Source organism: Dasypus novemcinctus, chromosome 19 (assembly GCF_030445035.2).
Source record: "Dasypus novemcinctus isolate mDasNov1 chromosome 19, mDasNov1.1.hap2, whole genome shotgun sequence".
Taxonomy (NCBI): domain Eukaryota; kingdom Metazoa; phylum Chordata; class Mammalia; order Cingulata; family Dasypodidae; genus Dasypus; species Dasypus novemcinctus.
Genome location: NC_080691.1, coordinates 22,530,381 through 22,543,798, shown reverse-complemented (window position 1 = coordinate 22,543,798; position 13,418 = coordinate 22,530,381). Strand labels below are relative to the sequence as shown.

Sequence of the window (13,418 nt, the reverse complement as noted above, 5' to 3'; positions counted from 1 at the left end):
TGGGCTGGAATGATTCAGCAAAAGCCTGCCTGGGATTTGGAGGAACAACAAACAGCAGTCGGCAGAGCTTCTCCCAGACGCCTTTCCCGGGGCTAGGCCATCAGGCTCGCAGCTCCCCCGGCCACCTGCCCTGAGCCTCACCATCCTCAGGGAAAGAAGGCCATTGTACCCATTTCATGGATGAGGAAGCCAAAGTCCAGAGACCTCCGGTAACTGTACAAGGACCCCTGGAGGGAGTAAGTGGGCTTGGGAGTCCCCTGTCTCGAAGCCTTGTCCTCTGGCCCCTCAGCCCAGTCTTGTTTTGGTCAGGGGCACTATCACTGCCACCGTCACCAACGTCATCTCCGTTGCTCACAGTCATTGGACCCTTGCCAGGCTCAGCTAAGCACTTTGCAAACATTAATACGTAGCATTTCCATTGTTCTCCCACTTTACAGATAGGGAAATTGGGCCCAAGAGAGGTGAAGTCACACAACCAGGAAGAGCTAGAGATGGGATCTACACCCAGCAGGTCTATTTCTGGAGCCTGTGCTCGTACCATATTACCTTAATATATCTGACCAAGTTAATTCAGGTTCAGAGAAGTTAGGGGTCTTGCCTGAAGTCACACAGCAAGAAACAAGTGGAGTCGGAATTTGAACTCAGGCCTGGCTCTCCACTGTAGCCCCAACTGGTTAAGGAGGTAGCCAGGGCAGGGAAGAGGAAGGAGAGGGGGTTATTTCTATGGTACCTCCTTCAGTCTCCTGGTACATCAAGGCTCTCCATCCCTGGTGGCGGCTGAGTAATTTAAACTCATCGGCTCCAGCACCACCACTGAGTGCCAGATTTATTTTTATCCCAGGTTACAGCTCCTCACAGAAATAAACCATGCTGCTTGCTTCTCCTTGCCTTCATGTCAACTCCTGACTTGTCTGCATGTATGACCAGGGACAAAGAGCAGAAAACAGGCCCATATGTCACGGTGGTTTTTATTAGAAAGTCACAGTCCTCTCTATCACCCACCCACAGAGAGGGAGAGGGTTAAATGAAGAGTAACACCACAGCCTACAAACGAGCCCCAGCGCAGCCACCCTGCCCGGGCGCGCCAGCACAGAAAAGGCGGCCAGCGTGCGTCCCGAGCAGTAAGGAACATGGAACGGCAGAGCAGCCCGGGGGACTGGCTCTCCTGGCCGCCCTCTTGGAATGCCAGACTCTCCAGCCACCGCCTCCATGCACCAGCCAGCAGGAGAACGTGCCCCTTTGTCTCCACAGCTACACTTCCCCGTCACAGTTCCTGAGAGGCGAGGCTAGGGATCCTGGGTGCACCCGGCTGGGTGGGAGGGGTGGGTGCTGCCAGAGCCAGGCGTGAGGGGATGACACCTTGGCCTTCTCCCTGAGCTTGGGGTAGTGGTCCAAGCATGGGCCTGGGGGTCCCGATGATCCATATCTTGCTGTGTCATGACTTACCGTGTGGTCCCCTGAAGGGGTTAGACCAGATCAGAGGTTCTGAACCCGGGGTGCTCCAAAGGGCTTTGTTGAGGGCCCCTGAACCCCCTGATGTTGCATGTGTGTGTGTGCGTCTCTCCAGACGGGAGGCTTTCAAAGGCTTCCTTGCCAACACCCCTGAGAAAAGTCTCTGTGGGGCCTTTCAAGTGCTGCAAAATCTGTCTCTCTATGTATCTGAGGCCATAAATAAAGCAAAATTCTCACAAGGGACCCCCAGCTCAATTCACCCCAAACAGGGCCTCCCTGACACACACATGATAAATTCCCAAACGCTGTGCTAAGCCTTCTTAGAAGCACACATGCAGTCACGTACACATACACAATCACGGAAACTCAGAGCTGGAAGGGGCCTGGGGGTCATCTAGATAGACTGCCTCGTTGCAAAGTCGGGGAAACTGAGGCCTAGACAGGGGTGCAGAGCTGGGGCTAGATCCTAGGTCTTTAGATCCAAGTGCCAGGTTCTTTCAGAGGCTTCTGTTTCCTCCTCCTGGTGCACCACAATGCACCACTTCAAATGTGACAGGAGAGGAGGGAGGGCAGCCTCTTGGGTTTTGGCCACGTCCAGGGAAGTGAGGCTGGGGGGCAGCTGGGAGATGTTCGCGGAGCACCCACATCAGGATCACCTGGTCCTGCTATGTCAGAGTGCTCAGCTGGCATGTACCACATGGCCAGACGGGTAACATATCAGGCTCCCTGGATCCCTCCCCCAGATCCCCCCAAGTCTCCCCAAAGTCCAGTAAATCAAGGGTTAATACATGGCATGGCAGGGGACACCCCCTCGTGATCCCCCACTCCAGGGCCCCAGTCACGGTCCAGTCTGAGCAGTCAGTGCTAGTTTTCAATATTTTGAATATTGATCCTGGCCAGATCTGTGGCTCCTCGTTTGAACCCACGTTTCCTTTCTTTCATCATTCACCCTTAAGGCTTCCGAGGGAGGAAACCAAGGCAGCATTCTCCTCAAGGTCACCCAGCAAGGAAAGCCAGGAAGAAAAGTCAGGGCTTTTGAGGCCCAAATCCTTGGCACTAACCACCGGGCAACCCTCCCCCTCTGCCTCCCAGTGCTGCTGGGCGGGCACATGCCCAAGATTTCAGCATTCCCACTCGGCTCTGGGGCTAGGAGATGACTGAGGGGGCCCTGCTTGCATTTCAGACTTGCCTGGCTCTGGGGCCGATGTTTTATTCCTCCCACCTTCACGAATAAGAACCTAAAAAGGAAATCCTTGGGGTGCAGATGCCTGAAGTGGCCCCTGAGGTAAGAGCAAAGACGCTAAAAATAAGAATATTCATTTCCCAAAGGGTGGATGTAATCAAAGCAGAAAGCAAAGAGAAATCCCTTTTTGATAGGTCACAGATTAGTGGCAAAGACATTTTTAAATTAAATGTAAGCTTTTGGACTCAGTTACGAGGAACCTCCGCTTCCCACTCACTACAGGTTGGTGCAGGCTTATTCCAGCAGGATCTCAGTTAGAAAAAGAAACCAGCACAGGGGTCGGGTCTGCCCAGAAACAGGTCTGAAGCTGGAGTCGGGAGCCCTTCCCCACCTCCCTACCCAAGACGGGCTCAAGAATGGACTCTCCCAAACTGGTGCCGGGGCACCCCCTCGCCCCCCCCCTCCACATACACACTTACAGGTTACACCACCTGTGAAAAGAAAATGTTTGTTCAGCAGGCTCCTCCCCGCTGGCCTACCTGACCACTCATTCCAAGCAAAATGTGACCCTTCCGTGGCTCCCAGGCCCCCCATCTCAGGAAAACTAGAACAACCAAGCTTGCAGAAACCACAATGAAATTACTCAGTTGTTCCTGGAAGATGGTACATTCTGAACCCTGTCCTGCGCAAGCCTCGCCTGGTATCCTAACCTTCCATCCAGCCTCAGGTAACCCTCTTCCATTTAAGACTAAGGTGCTCACCCGCTCACCCATGCCAGTTCACCCAGCCCCACAGAGGGTTAATTCACTCAGAGAACTGCTGGCTACTCTCAACGGCTTCTGCTGCAGGGGAGAGGGCAGATTGGGCAGAAGCCACAATTTCGATCACATTGCCTAAAACATGAGCCCATTTTATCCCCTCCTTGGGTGCTGAGCCCAAATCTCATTTGGTTTTGGGGTGCTGCCTGGGTGGTAAAACCTTGCAGAATGTGGGCAAATAAACGCGGTCATTCTTCAATATCGCTCCCCTCCCGGCCACGCTCTACCCCACCAGCTCGTGCACACACCTCATTACTACTGGGATTTCAATACCCCTTGCCCCTTTGTCCAGCCGAGAAGAAAATCACTTACCACAACAGCAGAGGATTGCAGGGGTGTATGGATGAGCCAAATTCTTGCCAACTCCTCCCTTCCCTGCCGGTGGGAAGATGCTAAGTCCTGATGACTTGGTTTGAAAGCTCCGCGGAGGTGCCTGAAAGAAAATTGTTCATTTGACTCTCCTACTCTTCCCAAAATAAAATCAAGGCACACACACACACACACACACACACTCCTCACACATGCACACACCCCCCAACTACCCCTACATCAGGCAGGACCAAGACAAAAAAGAATTACCAGTGCCAGAAGAGGAGGAACTTAGACCAGCGAGTGGACAAGGCAAAGACAGTGGCTCCCGCAGGCTGCCCTCCACATGGATGAAGGTTTCCCCTCTCTGAGCCTCTCTCTCTTGCTTTCTCTCTCTGTCGTCCGCGTAGGCAACTCCGGGCTGCTGGCAGTAGACAAATCAATTGCTTCCCCAGCGCCCGAATCGGCAGCGGCTGCCACCACTGCTGCAAAGCCCCGTGTGAGCCAGGGGGGTGGAGGGGGCAGCAGCTTCCCGGCGCAGGGGGGGAATGAAGCCTGCCTCCCCCACCCCGTGATTTATGTGCGAGGTGCCTGGAGAAGGCGAGGTGGGAGGCAGAGCGGAGAGGTTGGGCGCCCCAGAGATCCCAGCTGCTGCCCAGGGATGGGCGGTCAGCACCGCGGACAGCGCTAAAATGCGGAGGTGGAGGGGATGGGAGTGACGCGCGCCCTCAGGCAGGGAAGTTAAGTTATTGGATGGTTAGAGCGGAGAAAGGGGAGTCCAGAGACGCGGGGGACCGGACTTCTCGACATCACACGGTGAAGTCAACGAACAGCCTACCCAACACACACTTGTTCTAACACTGTTCACTCCCAGAGCAAAGGAGGTGTAACTTGCACAGCCCTCTCCCACATGCATGCCCCAGGGCTGCAGCCCCTTCTCCCGCACGCATGCCCGCAGGGATTCGCTGCTCCCTCTGCCTAGAGTTTGACTCCAGTGTGGGCGCCTCCAAGCGCCACCCCTCTCCCCCCACAATGCAGAGTTCATCCCAACTGACTTGTCCTCACCCATTTTATTGCATATTTCTGACCTGAGCCTCAGATGCCTTAGAATTCAGAGCAGGAGAGCTGGGGCTCAGGAAACTGCAGTTTGTAATGGGGCAGAATGGCTAGTCGAGTGAGCACTGGGCAGGTTGCTGGGAGCTAGATCTAGCCCCCAGGCAACCTTGGAAAAGTCAGGGTCTCCTAGTCCCATCTGTAAAATGAGGATTGAGACTACTTTATCTTCCTAAAGGAAGGAAGAGCTTAAAAAGTGAGAATAATACCCAAATTGCGGCAGTTGAGATTCCATGATCCATACCTGTCCCACGATTCAAATACTTGGACAGATGGATAAAGGAATTGACAGCTGACTCAGGACAGCGTGTGCCAACCTCACCCTTCAGCCATGTGGTTTGAGTGGGATGAAGCAGGGAAACGTTAGGAGGTTAATTGAGACTTGGCCAAAGACACACCCCTGAAAAATCCAGACTGGCCTTCTGAAATGAAATCACTATTTGGACCAGGAAATAAAAATCCTTAAAATGTGAACCATACAAGGAGGAATTGTCTCCTACAGCTCCCAGTGTTCTAGAGCTCAAGAGCCCTCTTCCTGCTAACTTTGGAAAAGGGCATGTGTTAAGGAAAGGACAGGAAATCTTAAACAGAAAAGATCTGTTTAGAATTCTCTGGAAAGTAAGAAGATCGCTAGCTATTGCAGACTCTTACCCTCAGTGTCTTCACGCAGATGGTCCAGAGTGAGCTACCACATTCGGCACTTACTTTTTCCCTTGAAAGCTATGACTAAAATGTCAGTAACTTAGAGACCATTTAGGTTTTTACTTTTTTGATGATGATGATGATCTTGAAGGTGATGGTGTTGATGTTGATGGTGACTGATGATGGTGGTGAAGACAGCTATCCTTTGTTGAGTACCTACTAACTTGGTCGAGATGACAAGTAGTAGAGACACAATTCAAACCCAGGACTGTAAGAATGATTCCAAAGTCCATGCTTCAGCATGTCTCTCTCTCAGAGTCAAGTTCAGATGCATTTTGGAATTCTTTTCAGCAAGAACTCATTGCTGCTTTTCTGGAAATGTCCCATGACACAAGTTCAGTTCTACTGATTTACAGATGGAGAAAGTGGGAGCCAGAGTCAGTAACTTACCCATAGTCAAAGAGCTAGGAGAGGGTAGAATTGAGCCTGGAACATAGGCATTTCAGATGCCAGGGTCTGTGTTCTAGTGCCTAGGACAGTGCCAGGCACAAAGTAGGCCCTCAATAAATGTTTGGGATTTTTTAAGATTTATTTTTGTTTATTTACTCCCCCCTCCATTGTTTGTACTCTCTGTCTGTCCTCTGTGTCTGCTTGTTTTCTCTTTAGGAGGCCCTGGGAACCAAACCTGGGACCTCCCATTTGGTAAAGAGGCACTCAGTGCTTGAGGCACCTCCACTCCTTGGTTTGTTGTGTCTCATTGTCTTTCCTCTTTGTGTCTCTCTTTTGTGTCATCTTGTTGTATTAGCTCACTGTGCCTGCTTGTCACACCAGCTTGCTCTCTTTCTCTTCTCCAGGAGGCATGGGGAACAAAAGTCAGGACCTTCCATGTGGTAGGCAGGAGCACAATTGCTTGAGCCACATCCACTTCCCTCAATATGTATTTGAAGAATGATTCAAGAATCCAGAGAGGCGCTAAAGTCACATTGGATGCTGGTGGCAGAATAAGAACCCAAGTTCTTATGGCTTCCAGTCCCAAGAAATTTTCACAGCTCCTTGCAGCTTCCCTAACCATTAGGCATGCATTCTGGAGGGGGCTGTTAAGAATTTAGCCCTCCCTTAGGAAATGAAAATAGCTACCCCCAACTAAATGCCTAACCCCTACCATGCACTGGGCTGTAAAACAGCAGGCACTTTACAGTTATTATTGCCAGTCTTCACAACTACATGAGGTGAGTGCTATTGCCTCATTTTCAGTTGAGAACACTGAGGCTTGGACAGGTGACATGAAGTCCCCAAGCTCACACAGCCAGGGAGCGGCAAAGGCACAAACCCAGGGTCTGACTGCAGAGACTATGTTTTTATCACTCTGCTATTTTTTTCTCAAACCCAGGACCCCCAGAGGCCCCTAGGGGAGTGAAAGTGAGGGCTGAATTGACCCCCACCCTGGTTTCAGAGCATTTGTGTTTTTAGCTGTTTTGCATACTGGGCATCTTCCCAAGCCTCCATTGAAGAAATGGCTTTGCAGCAAAATAAAAAAATAATAATACAGCTGAAACCAGAGCCCTACAACCTCCCCAGCGACCAGGTCATCTAGGAACTAGCCCTGCCTTCTTGGGGACAGTGCCTCAGCCTCCCACCTCCCTGGCCTCCATCTCCAAATGGCTCCTTCCGTCCTGACAGCCCCCGGAAAGGACTTTGTTCAAGGAACCAGCTGCCGTAAGCTCTGACAGTCTCGTGGCACTGCAGCAGGGAGGCGCCTCGAAACCAGACTCCTCGGTGCCGAGCCCGGGAGGGCTCTGATTCCCTCTGAGGCCTCGTTAGAAGGTGGAACAGTGCGAAGAGATTTCTCAGGGCCCGGCTTCAGCAAGCTGCCCAGTCCTGCCCTCGTTCCGTGGAGGCCAGAGGGAGCCACGGGGAGGAGAGGCTGTGATGACGATGACGGTGATAAGATTTACGGGTGCCACATTATAGTTTCATGCTCAGGACCATCCTGTATGTTAGGATGCTGAACATTTTATTTCCCTTTTACAAATAAGTAAACAGAGGCTGAGGTGCCTAAAGCAACTAGCCTGAGGCCAGTTAGTCCATAAGTGGTGGGACTGGGGTTTGAACCCAGACCCTCCAAGCTTGTAACCATTGTGCTACATGGCAGTCCCAATTATAGTAGCTGCTCCCATTTCTTTTTTTTTTTTTAAAGATTTTATTTCCTTCTCCCCACCTCCTCATTGCTTGCATTTGCTATGTCTGTTTTGTGTGCTTGTCTTCTTTTTTAGGAAGCACCAGGAACCGAACCCGGGACCTTCCATGTGGTAGGCAGGAGCTCAATTGCTTGAGCCACAATTGCTTCCCTCCCATTTCTTTTTGGTGCTTCTTATTCCCCAGGAGCCATGATTTATCACCCCAGACTCATTCATGGCTTAGGACAGTTCCATGAGGTTGTGTAACTTTATTTACCCAAGATGAGGAAATTAGATGTGGGAAGGTCACGTGACTTGCCCAAGGTAGCAGCCCTGGAAAGGGGGTAGGACAGGGTGTGATTCCATTTGTCTCAGGGACTATTGTCCTCTATTGTCTCTGCACAGACGGGTACTGAGATAGCCCGAACAGAAAGAAAGAATCTTCTCTCACTTGGCAGGTGAGGTCGTCAGAATAATGGCCCCACGTCCAAATCCCCAGAAGCTGTGAATATGTTACGATACGTGGCAAACGGGACGCTGCAGACGTGGTTAAGTAAGGGATCTTGAGATGGGGAGGGTCAGCGTCAGAGAAGGAGATGGGACAATGGAAGCAGAGGTCAGAGAATGAGAGAGACTGGACGATGGAGGAAGGGCCCCAGACGATGGAATGCAGGGAGCCTCGAGGAGCTGGAAAAGGCAAGGGCAGATCCTTCCCTGGAGACGCCCAAAGGAAGACAGCCCTGCCGACACCTTGCTTTGAGGACTTCTGACCTCAGAACTGTAGGACAATAAATGTGCGGTTTAAGCCACCACATTTGTGGTGCTTTGTTAGAGCAGCACTGGGAAACCAATATGGCAAGTCTGCCAGAAGACCCCATAACGAGAAACCAAGAGCAAATCCATCTTGGGGTCACGACTGAGCTCCCTCTTGGACAAGAATCCACTGCGTCAACCATATTAGGGCCAGTCTTCACAACAGAGCGTGCGTGTGTGTGTGTGTGTGTGTGCTCACGGGTGAGTACACCTGCACACGCGTGCATGCAGAGGGAGGCCCTGCAAGAGAGAGGGCTCACGCCCAAGGCCTCGGCCCGACCCCGGGGCTCTCCCAGGATGGGCTGCCAGGGCCCTGTTTGTTTGGCTCGCTCCCTCCTCCTGCTTCTCCTTGACAACCTCCAGGGAGCACAGAAGGGAAGGAATGTCACAGGGCAGCTTTCCGAGAGCACAGCTCGGAACAGGGGATAAGTCAAAGACAAAACAAGCAAAGGGAACCCAGGGACAGAAGGGAGAGCAAGCAAGGAGAGAGAGAGAGAGAGAGAGAGAGAACTGCTGGGCACCGAGATGGACCCGTGTGCCCTGGCAGAACCCTCCCCCCTGGAGAAAGAGGCACGGCTTCGGGAAGCCCATTAGCCCCATTAGAAGAAAATAGGGGAATTACAGAGAAGATGCAGCAGGCCACGGCAAGACAAGCTTTTAAGGCAAGTGAGCAAGCATTATTTATTAATCGGTTTATTTGGCATGATCAGGCAAGGTGTTGCAAGGGAAAGAAACTCAGACTTGCCTCCACCACTTACCCACCATGTGACCTCGGGCATTTCGCTTGCATACGCTGAGCCTCAGTTTCCTTGACTGTAAGATGGGGCGACAATCCTTTCCCTGCCTACCTACCAATGGGACCAAGACATCTCTTTGAGCTATGGACATGAAATGTTGCATACTTTAAATAACTAACCATAGCTCTCATTTATTAAAGTCTCCTATGTCCTGGGTGCTTAACTAGATTCCTTTTCATCTTCAAGGAGTCTAGTTAAGCACCCAGCCCCAAACCGTGACTGGAGATGGGTGCTGGAGGTGGGCAGCAATGCCAAAGGCACTATAGGCCAAGTTTTAGAAAAAGGCTACCTCAGTTCCAATCTAACTCTGTCACATACAAACTGTGTGACCTTGGCAAAGTTACTAAACCCCTCTGTGCCTCGGTTTCTCTGTGTGCAAAATGGGGGATAATAACCGCCGCTCCTCATTTGGTTGTCATTAAGTCACATTAGCTAGATATGTAGAAGCAATTAGAACAGCTCTTGGCATATGGAAATCTCTGTGTCATCTTTCTTTATTATTGAATAGAGGTGTTTCCCAAAGGGTGAAACCTGTTGTGCTGAGATACAAAAAATGATGCTAGGTGGTCTCTGGACACATGCTTTTAAAATGCTTAAATGTTGCACTTTTATTTTAAGGTGTATTAGAAAAATACCGTTTTTCTACTTTCAGCAGTGACAGTATGTTTTCTTCTTTGCAAATATATTGAATTGGATGTAGGGCAGAAATAAATTGGATTTTTTCTTTTCTTTCCAGCACCTCGAGAGCATTATCTCCCCTGAAGCCAGCCCTCCAGTCTCCTGGACTCACCAGCCCTTCACTGAACCCCCGCGTTGCGCCGTAACGCCAGAAGCAAGGTCTTACGCCAAGAGAACAAGGGACGGGTGCCGCGCTCGCCTCTCCCTGGGCCCCTCCAGAACCTGCTCTGGCCCTACTGAAGGCGGACCGTAGGCACGTCCCTCAGCTGAGCACCCGCGCCACCGCTGCCCCCGCGTCTCTAGATCCCCACGTCCATCCTGCATTATAACTGGCCCCCCCATCGGATTGGGGACCCCGAGAGGACAGCTGAGTGTGTGCATCTTTGTGTTCTCAGAGCCCAGGGAAAACGCAGCATTTGGTCAATGCACTGGGCTGAGCAGCGTTCCCCAAGGATTCACGTCCCCCCAGGCCCTCAGAGGGTGACCCCGGACCTCGTTTGGAAACGAGGTCTTAGCAGATGGACTCAGTCTGATCGAGATGAGGTCTTACTGGATCAGGATGGGTCCAAAATCCAAAGACGGTGTCCATGTAAGCCAGTGAAAAGGCAGAGACACACCTAGGACGGGCGCCTGTGAGGGCGGGACAGGGCCTGGAGACACGTCGACAAGCTCAGGAACGCCAAGGGCGGCCAGTGACCGCCAGGAGCCAGGAGGGCGCAGGGAGCGGATTCTGCGTCACAGCCTCCAGAAGGAACCAAACTGCTGTCCCGATTTGGGGCGTCTGGCCTCCTGAACTGTGGGACAATAAAAGTGTGTTGTTTTCAGCCATCCAAGTTCATGGTAATCTGCTACAGCATTCTAGGAAATGAATATCGCCCATGTTGAATCAGTGAGTTGTTCTTAAAACTTCAGGGGCTGGGAAGCAGATGTGGCTGAAGCAGTGGGGGCCCCGCCTACCACACGGGAGGTCCCAGGTTTGTTTCCCAGTTCCTCCTAAAGAAGATGAGCAAGACGGCAAGCTGACACAACCAGATGATGCGAGATGATGCAACGAAGAGGCGCAATGAGAAAACACAATGAGACACACAACAAGTAGGCAGCAGAGGTGGCTCAAGCAATTGGGCTCCTCCCTCCCACATGGGAGGTCCCGGGTTCAGTTCCCAGTGCCTCCTAAAACAGAAAAAGACGACGAGCACACAAGGAGCAGACAGCGAGCACAAACGGGGGGAGGAGGAGAAATTTTTTAAATCTTTAAAAAATTTTTTTAAAAACCAACTTCAGGTGCGTATACCTTTGGTCTTCCTGGAATCTCATGAAGGGGACATCGGACCACTTTAAACTGCATATTTAGCTATCACCCACGGAATACGTCAGGGTTCCTGCAATGAGCGCCGTGCCTCCCGGACGCTCGTCTCTTTCAGCAAGGCGGAGGTGGCGGGTGGGGTCAGAGCTATCATCACCCAGAGGAGTAATGCCAGAGCCCCCGGCTGGAGGGAGGGAGCTGCAGGAGCAGGCGTGAGGCCAGACCGCCTGCCTGGGAGGGTGAGGTGAGCTAGGCTGAGTGGGGACCAGCAGAAAGGAAAGAGTGGAATGATGACCAGCAGCTGGAGAGGAAAAAAAAAGCTCCGGTGTCCTCACACCCACCGAGGCGTGAGGGGCGGAGGGGCTGGCATTCGCCGGGGGCATCGACATTTTCAAAGCGATCTTGACACTGTGAGGGAAGGGAGTGAATCCGCAGGGAGGAACTGCGGGCGCTGGGACAGGAGGCGGGAGGTCGGGCGTGGGGAGGGGGGTCAGGCCAGCCCCTTCGAAGCAGTGCTCCAAGAACCTCTCGAACCCGGGGCACGGATGAACCCAGTTCCTCACCTCCGCTGGCGGCGGACAGCTGTCAAAGTCTCCCGGAATTAGAGAGGGGGGAGAGAGGGGCAGAGGGGAAGCCAGCTCCTCATGTAGGGACTTAGAGCTCACCAAGCGCATAGCAGAATGATTCAGAGGGACCTGCCTTCAAGTCCCGCCTCTTCAGTGATGGCTGTGTGACCTTGGGCAAGTCACTTCACTTCTCTGAGCCGTAGCATCCCTCATCTGTAAATGAGGATAATGCTACTAGTTTCTTCATTAGTTTATTGGGATATTTTGATGAGATCAAATATGCCAAGTGCTTGGAACATGGTAAGTTCTCAACACACTAGCGACTGTCATTATCATCATAGTCTTATAATTTTTTTGTTATCATTATCGTAGTTTTATTATTTTTGTTATCTACCCGTTGCCTGATGTAGCACATACTGAGATGACTGAGCACACGCGTGGGAGACCGGCCTTCTCTCCCGTGGCCCGTGGCCATGTACATCAGTCCAGCCTTTCTGTAGGGTGAGCCAGCGCTGCGTCGAATCCCTTAAACCTTATATGTACATGCACTGTGACCACGACACCAGCTCCAGGAATTCAACCGAAGGACGTCATTTGATGATCATCGCAGCACCGCTTATCAAAAAGACAAATTGGAAACAACCCGCGTGTCCAACAGGAGGAAGTCACTTAAATAAATTGTGTATCCCACACCAGGGGAGGAGAAGCGGCCCCACGCTATGATAGTGCCCCAGCATTGTACTGTATTGATGTAACCCCATATTACATCAACCGGGCTACAAAACGTATGTGTTCCTTGACCCCATTAATAAATACACTCCCGGGAAAGAAACTCCAGAAAGGCCTTCCACGTGCACGTTCTATCCATCCTTCTGGGTTCTGAACTAGTCGTTCATTTAGTCACTCAACAAACATGTGCTGAGGGCCGACTTAAGTGCCAGCTGCTAAGAGCACAGAGGGAAGTAAAGCTGATACATCCCTGCTCTTGCCAAGCTTAGAAGCTCCAAGGCCGCTTCTCCCAAAGAGACCTTCCTGGTCACACTAGTGCAGATGGGAGTCCCCCTTGTCGGGTGTCTGGTAGTACCCCTAGACTTTAAGAAGGGATGATGCTTACATTTCCCCAGACCTCAGGTAAAGTCTTTACCTGTGGGGTAGTGTTCAATACATACAACAGCCCCGCAAGGTGGATACTAAGATAAAGCCCCATTTCTCAGGGTGACAAGACTGAGGCTCAGAGAGGGTAAGATATTTGTTCAAACACACAGGTTAGTGCCTGAGCGGGACTCAGCCCACATCCATCTGCTAGAGTCTGTGCTCTTAGAGCTGAGTGGGGAAGCGAATGTGGCTCAAGCGATTGGGTTCCCATTTACCACACGGGAGGTCCAGGGTTCAACTCCCAGGGCCAGCCGGTGAAGGCAAGCTGGCCCACCTGGCGAGATGGCCCAAGCACAGTGCCGGCCCACACAGGAGTGCTGGCCCGAGGGGAGAGCTGGCGCAGCAAGATGACGCAACAAAAAGAGGCACAGAGGAGAGACAGTAAGAGACGTGGCAGACCAGGGAGCCGAGG

At 51.9% G+C, this 13,418-nt stretch overlaps 1 protein-coding gene across 1 annotated transcript in view; it reads right to left on the bottom strand.

The window, feature by feature from the left end:
* Nucleotides 1-4,255, bottom strand: part of RPH3A (rabphilin 3A) — a 110,171-nt gene extending 105,916 nt beyond the window's left edge. Inside the window, exons 1-2 of the mRNA XM_058280996.2 lie at nucleotides 4,033-4,255; nucleotides 3,766-3,886 (exon numbers count right to left, since the gene is read on the bottom strand). The gene's annotated coding sequence lies outside the window, so the exon portion shown is untranslated. The remainder of the gene's footprint in view (nucleotides 1-3,765; nucleotides 3,887-4,032) is intronic.
* Between the last annotated feature and the right edge of the window lie 9,163 nt (nucleotides 4,256-13,418).